Genomic DNA, 16,164 nt, shown 5'->3' with positions numbered 1-16,164 from the left:
CAGAAAAAATACATCAAAAAGAACCTTAATAATTACTCTTATAAACACTAAAAAAACAAAGCAACGAGAGACAAAAGCAAACAGACAAGGCAAGGACATTATTAACCTAGGCATTCAGACCTTTTGAATTCATTCTTTGTTAGGCAAACACTGAACAAGCATACGTATTGAACGCCGAGGGTTAAATTCTTTTAGCGCTTCTTTGTGTACCATTGAAGTGCTATTGTCATCAAACCAGCCACTAATTCAATTTTAGTAATAGCATTGGCCATTTTCTTTTAGCTCTACATGAACAGAAATTCGTGGTTTGCTTTGTGTTTTGTACTGTTGCTGTGTATTGTGAATAAAATGTTTTAGAGAATGCTTAAGAGCTTCATGGAGAGGTTATTTTAGATTTATAGAGCTAGCTTTCCCGATATGTGAAATTTCATAAAGCTTACTATTATGGATATAGTGAAGCGAATTCATAATTGATCAAGAATTGTTTACTTCCGCGTATCGCTGCCTCATCTCATGGCTAAAGACGGTTGGGTCCGAAACTAGTCGGGCAATGCCAAAAAAAACACGCAAAAAAATAGGATTTACTAAAGGATAGGTCCTCCTATCCTTTAAGAAAAGTTAATGATCGAAGTCGATGATTTCATCATTGTTTATATTGAATGGTTCAAATATTTCTAAATTACAATTAACAGTCCCTTCTAAACGCAACATCACGTACGAATATAATTATCAGAAGAAAAACATTATCTTTAAACTTTCGATATCGGTTTCCATCATTAATATCGCTTGCTTACATAGCTTGTTTAATCCGATAACTCTAACATTTAAAAACGCATAACCTAAATCCCTTATTATTTTTTATGATCAAAATAAAGACGGTTCTCTTATTACCTTCAAAACCTTTTGAAGTTCACGAGCTTTAGCATTGCTCTACGTTATTAAACATTGCGTTTGATCTAAATGAATATTATATGAGAATATTACGTTTCTATTTCACATATTTTGGTACCGAAACGAATATAACACGTCAGCACATTTTGTTTATCAAGTGAAAACTGCAAAAACATTTATATTTGAAACCTGAAACCTAGAAAAGTTTCGTGAAACTGAATGTAAGAAACATTAACTGAAAAAGCGAAATCTTATTAGAGTGAAAAAGTTAGCAATAATAATATAATGCTATTTCTTGCACGTGCCTCCGTTTTCAAAGCTTAACAAACTATTTTCGTTTTACCGTGGTATATTGTACGGAACATAGTTCGCTCCATTTTAGGGTTAAATGGAGCCATACAACAAAGACATTGCTGCTGTCCGTTCGTGTGTCAACAGGCTGAATCTCATGAACTTATTGAGCCACACGGATGAGATTTTCGCGGATGGTATATATCTATCTGTTGCTACTATATCTTGTTATAACAAGAAATACTAAAAGCAAAGATACAATTTACGCAAGTATTTTACGATCATTAAATGAATGCGTGAAAAAACAAATTTGATACTATTTTTAATTCTTTTTTTGTATTGGTTTGTGGAAATAAAAATGACCTAGCTATTAAATTCAAAGTTTTATTATTATTAAAGTAAGAAAATTCATTAAAGGAAAATCGAGAAATCAAATAAAAACACAAAATCACAAAGCTTCCCTTCATAACATCACTTCATAAATCCTGTTTGATTTAGACTTAAGCATACCTCAGGTCGCCTTTGTTGTACGTGACTAAATTAAAAACACCTCTTGTGTATAAAAATGTAATAAATTATCTGCACTGTTTGCCCGTCCTCGCTTTATTAAAGTTTTTGCACAAAGTGATAAAAATTATAGGCGCCGTGACACAGGCGCTTTGTCTTACACTTTCTAATGAAAGTCTCATTTATACTTTTTTAAGACGGTCCTGTTTAAGTGAAAACGTAGAAAAGTGCGTAATATTTGTTTTGAAATACCTACCTAAATTTCTTTAACTATAGAGTAATATTGTTTTCTTGAAAAACCAGTCAATTGCGAGTCGGACTTTTTAGACTCGAAATTTCGTACAAATAGGCTGATAGGACAAACATACTTGAAAAAAAAACGGCCACCGTTTTTTTTTCAGCGGCAATAAAACACTTATATGTTAGGGTTATCAATTTTATTTATAACGCCAAATGAGATACGGCTTGGAGACTGACGGACGAACAGAAAGCCAAGCATTAAATAACAGGGTTCCATTTCACTGTTTGTGTACCTTAAGCTATAAAGTGAGTTTATAAATATGGCCATAAGCCGGAATAATAAATCTAGCAAAGGATCGCAAGAAAGAGTTCAACATAATTCGCACATTTATCTTAGTCACCATTCAACTAGTGTAGATTTGGTGATTTGTGTTTCAATTACTATTTTTATAATAACTATCGTGAGACTGATTCATTATTAATTGATGTAACGGTTTACTCACGCGTATTTATCGGGGTAGCCCGACTAGTTTCGGACCCAACCGGAGTCCTTAATCATGAGCAGACGCGGCGGGATCGCGAGTCGAACTCGTGATCCCGCCGCGTTAAACCGTTACATCATTTAATAATGAATTACTATTGCTAAAACTAAGATTATTTCATGCGATAAATTTAATAGGTATATCTTTTAATTTGAAAATTCTAACCAGTTTGGTGCTTACTCTTTATAAATACACCTATGAATATATATTCGAACAAAGTTTTCAAATAAATAGTAGATACGAATTTAGATATTTTTTTACATTTGACCTACGCATATTTGCCCATATAACATTACATCATGAAATATTGATATAAACAGTTCTCTACGCTGTTCTCATAAATAATGAAAATGGAAATTTTCAACAAATATTGATGTCCATTCGAATAGTTTGATGAACTAACGAAAACGGATTCAAATACGAAATGGATCGGATTATAAAACTGTTACGTTTGAGTACATACGTCATAGACTGCGCGTACGTTACAACGCATAATATTTGCAACTATTGGAAAAATACGTGCTTTGCATTGTAGTTTGCGTATGCTGAGCTTTATAGAAATAATCTGTTAACATCGATATTTTGAACATGCTTAGGTACCTTTGTATATTAAGCAGAAAACATCAACAAAGTGCGAGATAGACTTGCGACCCAGAGGATTTCATATAATAGGCGAACAACAAGCAACTTTGTAAGAAAATTGACCATACTTAACGTTTTTGACTGTGACATGCTCACAAAAAAACAAGGATTCATCATCTGTGTAAATAAATTTCTACTGTCTAGTTATCTGTCTGTCTGTCATGTTGACAAAATGATGAAAAGAGAAAAGAACCTGAGTTTAAAGAACAGTAAAATAATTGATTAGATAGTATTAAACATTTAGTGGGATAATTAAATACATTAAGTTAGCAAATAACAAGACTGAAATTCTTATTAAACATTACGAAACACAAGATACATATCTTAATACACGTGTAAGTCTCAATAAAAATGTCTCGCCAAAAAGGAGGTTTTAAAATAAATGTTAAATGTATATCCCTCAGAATCAGAGTGACAGGTGATCAATCATCTCGGTCCAGCACTTGGCACCGGATTACATTGTAATAAATGATTTTTAAAACCTCAATTGTGACATGCGGCCCTTATAGCTACGTAAAATATACGCTTTATTTGGCTCGTGACCTTAAAGGTCTCTTAAGACTTAACTAAGACCAAAATATAATGAGTAATTGTGTGATACATAATATTCTAAAATAATAGGATTGAAATCTATGGCGGCTGGTAAAACGGAAAATATACAGCGCCAATTGTACTTCTAAGCGACTATTACAAGACACCTGCCTTCTAATTAAAGTTGAATATCCACAATTGAATATGCATGCTAATTTTATATTCCTGCAAAAGAACGAGTCACACTCTCCTACAAAAATACCTATCAAAACACTTGAATACCATAACAATTTTTGGCGCAACCTCGACAATATCTCACAAACAGAATCCATTCTAGTTTGAAATAAATTTTAACTTTCATACATTTCATACATTCGTGTGGCGAATGTATCACACTACATTTGTAGAGATTTAGACATAAAAGCGTTGGAATTCACAAGTTCTCGTACGTGGGATAGCGAATCTAGTTTTCTTGGTGTATGTGAAGTTCTAGAGTGAAATAAAGGTTTATCGTTTGCTTTGGGCTATATGTGACTTACCTTTGTATCGTGAGCCTATAGGTATGTACTGAACAATTTTGGCATAAGATACATTTACAAGTGAAATAGTCTTGCTGTCAGTTAAGTGTTGTTACGGTTACTAACAATCGTAGGTATACACGGTGATTTAGTAGTCGTCTTACAAAAGCAGCCCAGTTCATGTATCCGACGTAAAATATCCCTAGGCGCGATTTTTTTTAATCATCAACTAAGATAATAAGTACGAAGAAAATTAAACAAGAGAAATCCGAAATATACTCTTAAAAATGATAAAAACGCCGCTCGCAACAGAGTTGTGTTTCTAAAAAACTACGAATTGCATCATAATATTGAATAAAAATTGCATTTAATTTTTTTTCAAATCTTATAAATACCTATTTTTTTATCATGAACGTTCTCCAATGTTCTAGTCATTGGATACATGAACTGGGCTGCTTTTGTAAGACGACTAAAAAATCACGGTGTATAAACAACTAATTCTCGTCCATCTTTTTTTTAATTTTAAATTTTCATTTCATATTTACTAACTAAAAGAAGTCAAACGCATAAAGACACCCTGACTCGGAAGAAGCGTTTGTAATTCACACTGAAGATTGAACCTGCAACACTTTGCGTATACTGTGTTTCGCGTGGTGACCTCTGCCAAGTCAACATTACCAGTTTTATCACTACTTTAGAAAAACTTTACCTAGGATATACCTAGCCCCCAACTCCTGATTATAGTTCCGTAAGTAGTCAGGCGAACGTGCAAAATACGAGTTGCTAGTCATCGATTTTTATCTTTAGCCTATTTTTATGGAATCATAACTATCGCAGGTCCAATACTGATTTGAACCGCTACTAAATATGTCGCTCTCAAAATCCATGTCAAATTTGCAGCCCTGGTTTTAAGTCGACTCTTCAACTACGAAGTATTTAAAACAAAAGACGTTTCACATCTAAAATTCTTCCTGTAATATCTTATTTCCTTTATTTGTATTAAGACTTAACAAACACAAACAAACATCTCCATCAAGAACAACTAAACTACGCATCTGTCAGCACAGGTCGACTCAATTAAGCTTGGCTGTTTCCTTAAAAGCCACTTCAGAGGCTTCCTACAATACTCCTACATCTCGTCTATATTATCCCGTATTATGAGAAACGTCTGGACCTTTGAGTTTGTTCCGGAGTCACTTTTCAAAGCTATTCCGTTAATAAAGGGAATTACTACGAATGTTTAAAGAGGGATGGAAATGTAGTGGTAGCGCTACATTTTTGAAACTGGTTCATAGTTATTAAAAATAGGTTAAGGCCATGTAGGTTTGTAGAAATAAATATTATTAGATCCACAAAAAAAAGATTTTTTGACCAAACTCGGATTACTTAAAGCGACTGTCCATTTTGAGCCCCAAAAATTTTGATGAGTCAAAAATATTTTTCTCTAACTGGTTCACTAACTTATTTATTGTGAATAATACTTTAAAATTAATTGTAATCAGTACTATATTTTACTCTACATTTTATTTATTATCTATTTACCGACCCTAGACATTCTCCCCCATTCATATTTTGTTTTAGAGTCACGTTAACTTAATTTACAGTCGACGCACGTTCGTATGTGCACGCAGCTTTAGAACAGGCGTATTTCACACTGCTAATATTCAGTTAATGTTTGAGATATTTAAATATAAGTGCAAAGCTTATAGAGATGTTTACTCAACACTATAAATAAGATTCCGTTATATCTTGACAAGTTCTGAGGAAAATGCAATAAATGATATCTGGAACATAGAGATACATGCCGAGTATTAATCACGACACTTGCTTTAATATTTTCGAGTATCCCAGAATGTTTGATGTCATATTTTATTCTCTTATAGTTTAATTTAGTTCTATTGCAGGGCTGACCCCTAGTAAGAAAAAATATTCTATTATATACGACGAGTTCTAAGAGACCTCGCTTATATTTCCAAAATAGCTTATTTGTAAGGAAATAAAAAACTGTTTCCAAGAAAAAAAAAACAATTTCGAAACCTACTATCCCACAACTTTTACTCAGCGCCATCTAGGTTCAAACTAAGAATTTGGTGTTATGATACTGAACAATTGAAAAACATACTTATATAATATTTTTAGCATACACAGATACTGGTATCTATTTTTTTGTTTGAGAAGGTACCTGTCCACATACGGCAGAAAACTAAACTTTAATGTACTATTTCGTTTAATTGGATTGCACTGTCAGTAATATGCTTCTAATTACTATAATGGGAACTGTTAATAACTATACATTACATTATGACAAACTGCCAATGTCTAATATTGGAAGTTAAATGATGCAAGTAACGGTACGGTAATTGAGTGAATCCAAACGCGGATTCAAATATCGTGATTGACAAGTGAAGAATTGATGTTTTCGGAACAGCAAGTTTTTTTGAGAAATTGAGATTGGAAAATGTTAAAATTTATCTGCTACGAGTATATTTCATTGTTAATTGTAGAGTTGTCATTATTTTCAATTATATCACCTAATAATAATTTAATTTAATATTATTAATTTAAATTCTCAAAACAGAATATCTAAGACGTATCGTCTTTTGATCTCATGACATCGGGATATCATCATTTGGTCGTTAAAGTTGTCCCATGAAACCATTCCCAAAACGCCCGTCTGCTAATACCATGAAGTTTTATTTATCTCCGCACGTGCACATTGTGCTCGGAATGTCCGTCTGATTCAATTTTATTAATGGACTTGGAAGCTTGCCCCACTGACTCCGAACGCGACCATTCTATTTGTCGCGAGACGAACATCTTACGTCGCCGGATGAGTGATTTCATAACTTATGCTATCGTGTTTAGGTGTATATTTGTATGACACGAGTAATGTTTGTCGTAGGGCTGTGACGTGGACAAAACTTTTAGAATGTGCGGAAAATTTTAATTGAGTCATTAGTGGGTTTGTTTTCGGACTGTTTTTTTGTCTAGGCAAATTTTGTCTAACATTTAATCTGGACTAGACTGTTTATTTGAGAACGAAAATAGAATATTTCAATTAAATTTGGCCTTAGGTTTTCATTTGCTTTAAAATTTAATAAAATCCAAAGCTTCAATAACCTCCAACCAGATTTAGATAAATAACTAGTCTATAAGATAATATTAACTCTAAATCAGTTTGAATTTTTTTATTTGATAATCAAACACAGTACAAATACCGAATGACCAAGCATCTTCGTACAACAAGTAAAACACTTTACATCAAGACTAAATGGTCGTAACTCATTATTGAGAAGGTACCAGCCCTAGGCACGAAACGTCTCGCTCGAGACAGCATTGAGTCACATCTCACGGTGTCAACAAGGCCGCGCTGACTTAGGCGTTTACGATATTGCTTTTAGGTTAATTTACTTTATGATCACTTAATGTTTTCACATTCGATACTGGTCATGCGAAATTTACAACCAGCTACATAAACATACGTACGGCTACACAATTAGGAGTAATATGCCATGCCCCATGTGTTGCCCAGAGTTGTTGTCCAAAATTTCCATTCATGCCATATTTTATGGCTGATATGTTTATGAATCGTCACGTTTAGTGTTTCCTTTGTTTATGCTATTCGTGGTGTCGTAAATACTAGAGTTAATGCACTAATCATGTGTTCGTAATACTTGTTCTTTGGAAACTGGGTACTTATTTGTGCGTCACCCTGTGGTTGAGACTAAATATATTTGTCAAAATTACGAGATACGTAATTATTTCTGCGTTCTCTATTGTGTTATTTAAAGTTACAGTCGACATTAGATATTATTATACAATATATTTTTTCCCGAGAAATATATGCATGGCAGTAATACCGGTTTGTATCATGTCAAACTGTAGGGAGCAGAGTTTTTTTGATGCGATGAAAGAACTACGAATATGTAAAATAAGTAATCTAAAATCTATTAAAACATATTGATTTCTTAGACATAAAATAATAATTTCCTATCATTTGTTTCAGAATGAGTTGGTAGCCGACGACGCCCATGTACTATGGCAGCGGTGAATTCGGTAAGATACAGCCCCGAGCCTATTTACTTCACAAACAACGTTTGTCATCTATACGCACGAACATACATATCTATACGTACATCATATACGTGACGTTGGCGGCTAGGAATAAACATGTATTGTAGGCGTCAACGAACTGCGCTTTAGGCCTTGGATTTTATTGGGTTTGTTTAAATAGACTCAAAACTAATATAACTAAAAATCTTAAAGTAAATGTCATTGCTAGATGGTAATTTTTAGTTTAATTTTGGACTTCATTAGAATAAGATAAGGGGTCTCGATTACCTCTTAAATTGAAATTGAGGCAGTCAAAAAATCTTACTAATAGTAATAGGCATATATTTTTGCAAACTTTAAACACTTTCTGTTTTTTTACTATCATAGGTACCTACCTACCTCAGACTACTGAGAGTGGAAAGAAATCGGTCACAAAAGTAGGTTTCCGAGGCACGTGAACCTTTTTACACATAATATTTAACCAGAAACACGCCACATATTACACAATGCATTATTAGAAGAAAACCAACAAAATTCTGCGAAAAAAGCATTTATTTAAAAAAAATATATAGATGAAATACTAAATTCTATCAGTTTGAAATTTGAACGCTGAAACCAAAATTTCAACAGCATAAATCATGATCCAGTTTCGCCACAATATACACCAGTTTATATTTGTAATTAATATCTCTTATTGCAATTGCTTATTACAAACTTCAAAACCAATTCAATAAAACCACATCGAATCGAAAGCGAAACAATATTACAGTGTTTATGGCAGTAACAAACCACCAATTCTAATCAACATAGCTTCGAAAATTCATTATTCGGTCATTGAAATACATGAATTAATAAACCCATGCTGAACATTGGACAGATATCCACATTGAATACAAACACTAGAGCTTTGATATTGCTCTCGAAAATCATTTTCGTGTTGCCTTCCTCGCTGGCTTCGAATTATTATTGTAAAATTCAGTGTTATTACGAGTGTACTGTAGTCGGCTCATTAACAAGGTTCAATCCGTCGTGAATCTGTACCATTATACACTTCACTAATTGGCAACTCTACTTCAGGGCCCATCGTCCCTGTGATAAATTCTCGACGGAATCTTTACAACAGGAAGTATTTCTGACAAAATTGAGACGTGTTTTCTGTTCATGTTCTATCAATTTATTTTTAATTTAATTTGCGATGATTTAATTGCTTTAAATAGTTCGAAGCGGTTTACACGGCTTTAAATAGATTATGATGACAGCGGAGCGTGATAAATTAATTCCTTTGAGTGAGTTATGGTTAAAAACCGTGTTTTTTATGAAATTAAGGAGATATTTTTTGGCAAGCGAGATGGATAGCGTGAAATGTGATATAAATTTTGGAAGATTAATGTATTAAAATTTAATTTTAAATAGACGAGGATAAAATACACCAATATTTATTGATTTCTACATTATAATACAATAATCTGGATAGTTAATGATTAAATCTAGCCAAAGTAATTTATTTCAAATATATCTTTATTTCAGAACTTTAGAAGCAATTATATATTCTGTTTAGTATGATATTCCTAGGGAGAAAATAAGACAATATTTTCAATAAGCTACAGTCAATAGAAGATAGCATAATAGTCTGCTATCTAGACTAATCTAAAACGGTTTCAGCTATTCACTGACTCACCAAAAGAGTATCCTTCAGTTTAATTACATACTTATTCATTAGAATCAGACTAACTCTCATTAAAGCGTACACGTGGCGACGCTCGGCATAATTCTTAGTTTTCCTTCTCAATTAATTAGCAAATATATAACCCAGTCTAATTACTTTCGAGACTAGATGATAGCGCGGCTGGCGTTCATAATTTTACGTCTCAATATTATACGAACATTTATAGTAAATGATTATCTAGTATTAATAGATACATATTAAGATGAGGAGCTTAATCTTGTCATATAAGTGTTGAATAAAATTAAATGCTGTCCTAATCCCCAAATGCCGCGTAAATTGTAACTAGCGCAAAGGGTTTGGACATTCTCTTTTGTTTGAATAGAAAACTTCAAACGCAATGGACATGACTTTTCCTTGTCATTTCTATACATTCGAGAAATTTGACATTAGCGCCTAGAGGAATGTAACATATCCACAGCCCCATTGTAATCGCCGTAAAATGATATGTTGTCTCTATCAATTTTAACCAAAAAGTAGAGACAGAAAAATGTCTACAAATGCCTCAAAATCAAGTTACGTTGCGTTTCCTCAAGCTATTAACCTTCAAATAAAGCTAAAGACTTATCTTCCCAAGTCTTATCGATACCCAGCCTTTACTGCCCTACCGATAGCACACTACCCTCTGTTTTATCTGTTATTTTTTCCCGCCATAAGGCCTCGTTTAGAGCTTAACAGCTGGCGATTGAGGTATATAACTGCGAGTTGGCTCATCACTGCTCTCTCCCAGGTATAACGGGCCCAGATAAACTAGACCTCTATAGCGTATTTTTCGAAGAGTTTACGAGGTCATGTTAGACTGGTTTAGGTATAATGGCCGTCATCCGACGTTCTGCCATGGACGCCTTCCAAATCGCATCGCATTTGAATAGCAACTGCAGTTCGGCGATAGTCGTTTAACGACTTTTATCGATCTATATCTAAAATTTCTTTAGTGCTGCCAGCGTTTATATTTCTGAATGTGAAAAACTATAAACTTTATCTTTGCTAAAACTTTACGAAGATCTTTTACAATGTAAGAGTTTCAGTAAAAACACGAAGTAAAAGTTTTAGTCTCAATTTGTTAAAAGCTAACATACTTCATACATATTATTCCATTGAAATTTGGCTTTAGTAACAAAAGACACTACAATTTAAACTATGTAACACTCATCAACAAAAGATTAAAAATCATTACGTATACTATATAAAGTTCCACAACTTCGCTTAAGACAGTAAAAACAATTACCGTTGCATGTCGCGTCTTCAATCCCGAACGCCACAACTTTCATTTCACAAAAGCGCAATAAAAGTTAGTGTAATGACGTCATAAAACATTTACAGACGTTTATGAAGCTACTTAACAAAACATTTGATAGCTTGAGGTTGTTTCATTTGTCTTTACGTTTTCATGTGAACATGGCTCGTTAAATACAATAATTACTTATGTTTGTCTCGTGGGTTATAAATTACAATATAATAGCATACATATATATAAGCACTTGATATTTATGAACAAAAACTGAATTTAAAGGGTTATGTTTAGCAAGTAAATCAATTATCAAATTAAAAGCTAGATTGAACTCCGGAAACTTGTAAAATGGCCTCTGAATGAAAATGTCGTATATAAAGCCCTTAGGATTTTTTTTTAAATTCCAGAACCAATTGCTGATCTCGACTGGTCATTGTAAGATATTAACTATCTATAACATGCAGACTAACACAATTGACTGCTAAACATGATCTGCTAGAACATCGAATTTCCGCGGCAAACATTGCAATCAAAATCAAATAAAGTTCTAAAAATATAAAAAAGCGCACTAAAATACCACTCTGGAGCGCTATAAATTAGTTGTAATAGATTTTAGACACGCTTTCAGCTTGTGGCGCTCGTAAATCTCTTAGATTCCATTGTCAATCCGAGTTCTTGCTATAAAGACATCACTCGCACGCACAACCACTTCTGAGACTTTAGTACTGGATTACCGCTGTCGGCTTAATCCGTCTTTTGTCGTTAACCTCCTTGCAAGGCCATGGTGTGAACCTCGGAGTATGATTACGCTGTAGAATATGAATATATTTGCGTGGAAAATAAGAGAAAGTGACATTTTATCGTAGGTTTTTTTTTGCGATTCGCACACTTGGTGAAATAATTATTAAAATTTAATTAATTCTAAATCTCTTTTAAACATTTACTGTTTATAGAGCTGCCATCTTACTTAGGTTCCACTGTCTGTCTATGCGCCTGGCATAAGCTACCAGGCTTTATGCTTACAGATAGTATACTCCTGCTGATGTTATATTATAACAACAAAAACTTATAATAAAAATCGAGGTTAAGAAACTTTGTTAAGGACATACATTTTTTGGGAGACAAAAAAAATTGTCAATTGTCAAATGTTGAGGACATTTGACATTATTACTCGCATTGGTCCGAAACATCTATATCCGTCTAGGTAATTTAAAGGCTTTAAAACAAGAACAAACCTTTTCTTTTTCTGACCCGCATCTCGAAGTAAGCTTTCAAAAACCATTTTCCTTTCATGGATTCATGCGTAATACACAACCCTATTTGTATATTTCGTAAAAAATATTTATAGACATGTAATCTGAATCGTGAGTTATTTCATCGTTACCGAACGTTTGAGCCGATGATGTGTTCAACATATTACGGACCATTTAATTTTATCGAATGCAATGTACAGATTGTTATGAATCAGCTGGGAGTCAATATGGCGGCCAGATGGAACTCGTACGGCGGGTGTCAGTTCCATTTATTTTTTACTCGCTTGTATGTTTTCGTGTTTGATTTATTCTGGCCTTAGTGTCAAAGGGCAGCATGAACAAGACGCCTCGGATTTCTTTTGACGTATTACTTCAGTGTACAGCGGACGTGTCTGCGAATGATATGGCAGGAATGTTATGATGGACATAAAAGTTGAAATTCGATTTTTATTTCAGTTCCGTTCTTAGAAGATGATGATAGCTGTACGGCGGCGTGGCGGAACAATTTATAGCTGATTATTCATAGCAATGAAATTATTCTTAGCTTTGTTTGATACGCGTATAAACAACGCTCCAATATACAGTAGTACGACGGCTGAAAACGACTTGTTTACAATTGTACTCATCGTTTCTACAAAACATTAAAAAGTGCATTAACTAAACAAAGTAAATTGAATTATAAAATACTTTGCGACAGCACAGACCTAAAGCCGTTGTTTTTAAAAAAACAACAGCGACACTGGAAACAACTAATGAATATACTGAAACAAGGGCAAAAAATATCGCTTTGACTGTATCTTCAAGCAAGAACTTTGTTTATCCTTTCGCGAGGGGAAGGAAAAAAAACTGTACTCTAGATAATGTTTTACAACTTATCAGTTAAATCAACAACGTTCCGCCATTTAAAAGGCATAAAAAGGGAAAAAGGGGCCAAGTTGGCTACTTACTCGGAGTTTTCGCTGGCGCGGATCGAACGGGATTAGGCTAATGAGCATCGGATTTTCCGTTCATAAAATATACAAGACATGTCCAGAACTTGATATTGGCAAATATTTAATGAAAACAAAATGAAGGTTTTACGTTACTGCTCTGTTTAAATATTTTCTGCACTTGTATTTAAGGTTACTTGAAAAAGTTTAGGCTTGTGATTCATTGAAAGGTTTAAGTTTATAGTAATGAGTTACTAGAAATACAGGGGCATTGATGTGATCTGTCACTTAAGCAAAGTTGAGAAATGGAGTGGGATGTTTGTTGGACTTGAATTTATAAGTTTACCTTATGGAAGGCCCATTTTTTTGAGTTTTGCTTCGACACATTCCTATACATTTAGTTTATTGACAACTGAAGTAAAGAATTCGGTTGTTATGTCGCGGGAGGCTCCACAAATATAAAAGTCACATACACCAAAACACACAGACTTTAGATTTCAGCTGGAACACTAAAATTTTGCGGAAACACAGCTACTTTTGGTGACAAAAGGGCTCATATTTAATCCCGATTAAGAAAAGTCTGGCTAACAATACCTATTACGATTAAAAGTCTATAACAAAAGATGTTACTCTCCAAAGACGAATTTTATTTTTGCCGGAACTCTTGGCCGCTATATTTTAATGCATTCACTAACGCACTGCGGACGCATTATTAAGTGTTTAGTGGTAGTTCGCACGACGTCTCGTCTCGAAATAACACTGTCGTGTGTAACAACCATTCTAGGGGAAATATAGCTTAACCCTCGTAATAAATTAAAAGATAACCGGCGGTCCGTATTGTGGTGATAATATAGTTTTATTGAATGGAGTGTAATGAGCTATGGTTTGTAGGTTTGGTTTTGTGAGTGAATTTTGAAAGTTGAAGACTAATTTTTCATACAGTTTGCTTTTATCGTACATTAATTTTATTATCGATAATTTTTTAAATTCTACGCTTGTGAAAATTTTTTTCGCTTACCGAAGCAAACCTATTACTTCAAGCGTTAATCTGGTCAATTTCTTCCCGATGTAAACGACGAAAAAAAGATGTCTTTCCTATTGTTTTAAAGTTTCTTATAACTTTCCATCTAATTCGATGAACATTGCCTGACCTACCACTGTCTTAAAACCCAATATGTGAGATCATGAGCACTAAATTGACACAAAGACAGTAACATCAAACTTAACACTATTAAAATACGGAACGAAGGGAATTTCAAGAAAATGAATGATATTCTAATATTGTAGAGCTACACGAAACCTTTTGTAACGGGGTAATAAAGGGCATTCTAGGCCAAAAGTGGACCGAGCGGAAATTTAATCTGACTAAGGACCCTCCCGTAACGAGGAATTTTGTCCTTAAATAAATGTCGGTAAGTAGGCAGAAACGAATGAATATTTCAATTTAATTAAAAATACAAGTAGAAATGTTGTTTGCTCCCGATTGTCCGTTTAAGAAGCCATCTTATCAGATCTTAATGACCCTAGAGTGTTTTGTTTCGATTTGAGCTATTCTTTGAATTTTGTGGAGTATTTTGGGCAATTAAAATTCCCATTTGGTTGTGGTATTATTTTAACCTGTACTGTGTAATTATGGGCGTTTTTATTTATAAATAAACATTTTCTTGAAATTATTGAGAGAAGAATTAGAGAGAAGTTTCGCCTGGTATTTGACCTAGATAACTAAAATTAAGATATCAGTACTGTTTACCTTGAATTAGTAAGTAAATTTGTTCTCAATGTTAAGTTACAGGTTATATAATGAATCACACTCGTCTTCCTAGTTTTTATATTATTAGCAATTTCTCTTATTTTTGGCATACCTATGCGTCATATCTATGTTAAATCCTAAAAAGCAGTAATTTTTCGAGTTATAGAAAACGTAGAAAACTATTATAATGTCCATATTTTTGGATCCTCTTATACCTAAATACATCACTCTTCCGGAATTATTCTAGATCATGTTTCCCCTTTCGAAATACCTTTATAATTAATTTAAATTCAATATAACCCGTTAACGTACACGGAATCACTTCATACAAGTACTTGCTTTGTATATACCCTTTCATTGTAAGCTTCTAATGACAGTTGGGATCAACAGCCTACGAGCACCTCCCTAAGGAACGGAGGAGGATATCAGGCCTCCTTTACTTGTAACAATAACGGTATATTTTGGTATTAAGATTGAATATGGTAATAATTAATTTCTGTTTTCTCTTTTTTTGACAGGCCTAAAAGTTTTTGTATAATATAGAACGTACGCGAGAGTCAAAAGATTGCAGTTCTTTCTAAGTTGCCATTACAATCCAATTTGATGTTTCAGACTACTCTCACAAATTGTTCGAAGTTAGCTTGCAGGATTTGATCTAAATATACCAAAATAAAAAAGCAGCATCCCAGTAAGCTTTGTATATGCATACGACGCTTACTGCCAAGTCTTGAAAAACCTTAAATCCTTAAACTGTACTATAAATACAGCTGAATCAATTTCGCTTCCGTACATCGTTATTAAGCTCACCAACATAAAAAACCCGCACGTCCAACATTTAGTTCAAAGATAAAATGTTGGGTTTTTTATCGCGTCCGTGATGGCGTCCGAGCGTCCATTGCTGCAGATAATGAACCTCTACAACCCCCATGGGCGTAAAACCGAGGCTCCGAACTTCCTCTGTCCAGGCGAGATATCTCTTGACACTGACTTATATATGACACTTACTAAGACACTTAACAAGATGCCGCTTTATGTGGGGATCAGAAACCCAAACAATTCAATG

This window comes from Trichoplusia ni, unplaced genomic scaffold (assembly GCF_003590095.1).
Source record: "Trichoplusia ni isolate ovarian cell line Hi5 unplaced genomic scaffold, tn1 tig00001022, whole genome shotgun sequence".
NCBI lineage: Eukaryota > Metazoa > Arthropoda > Insecta > Lepidoptera > Noctuidae > Trichoplusia > Trichoplusia ni.
Note: the sequence above shows the minus strand (reverse complement) of the source record.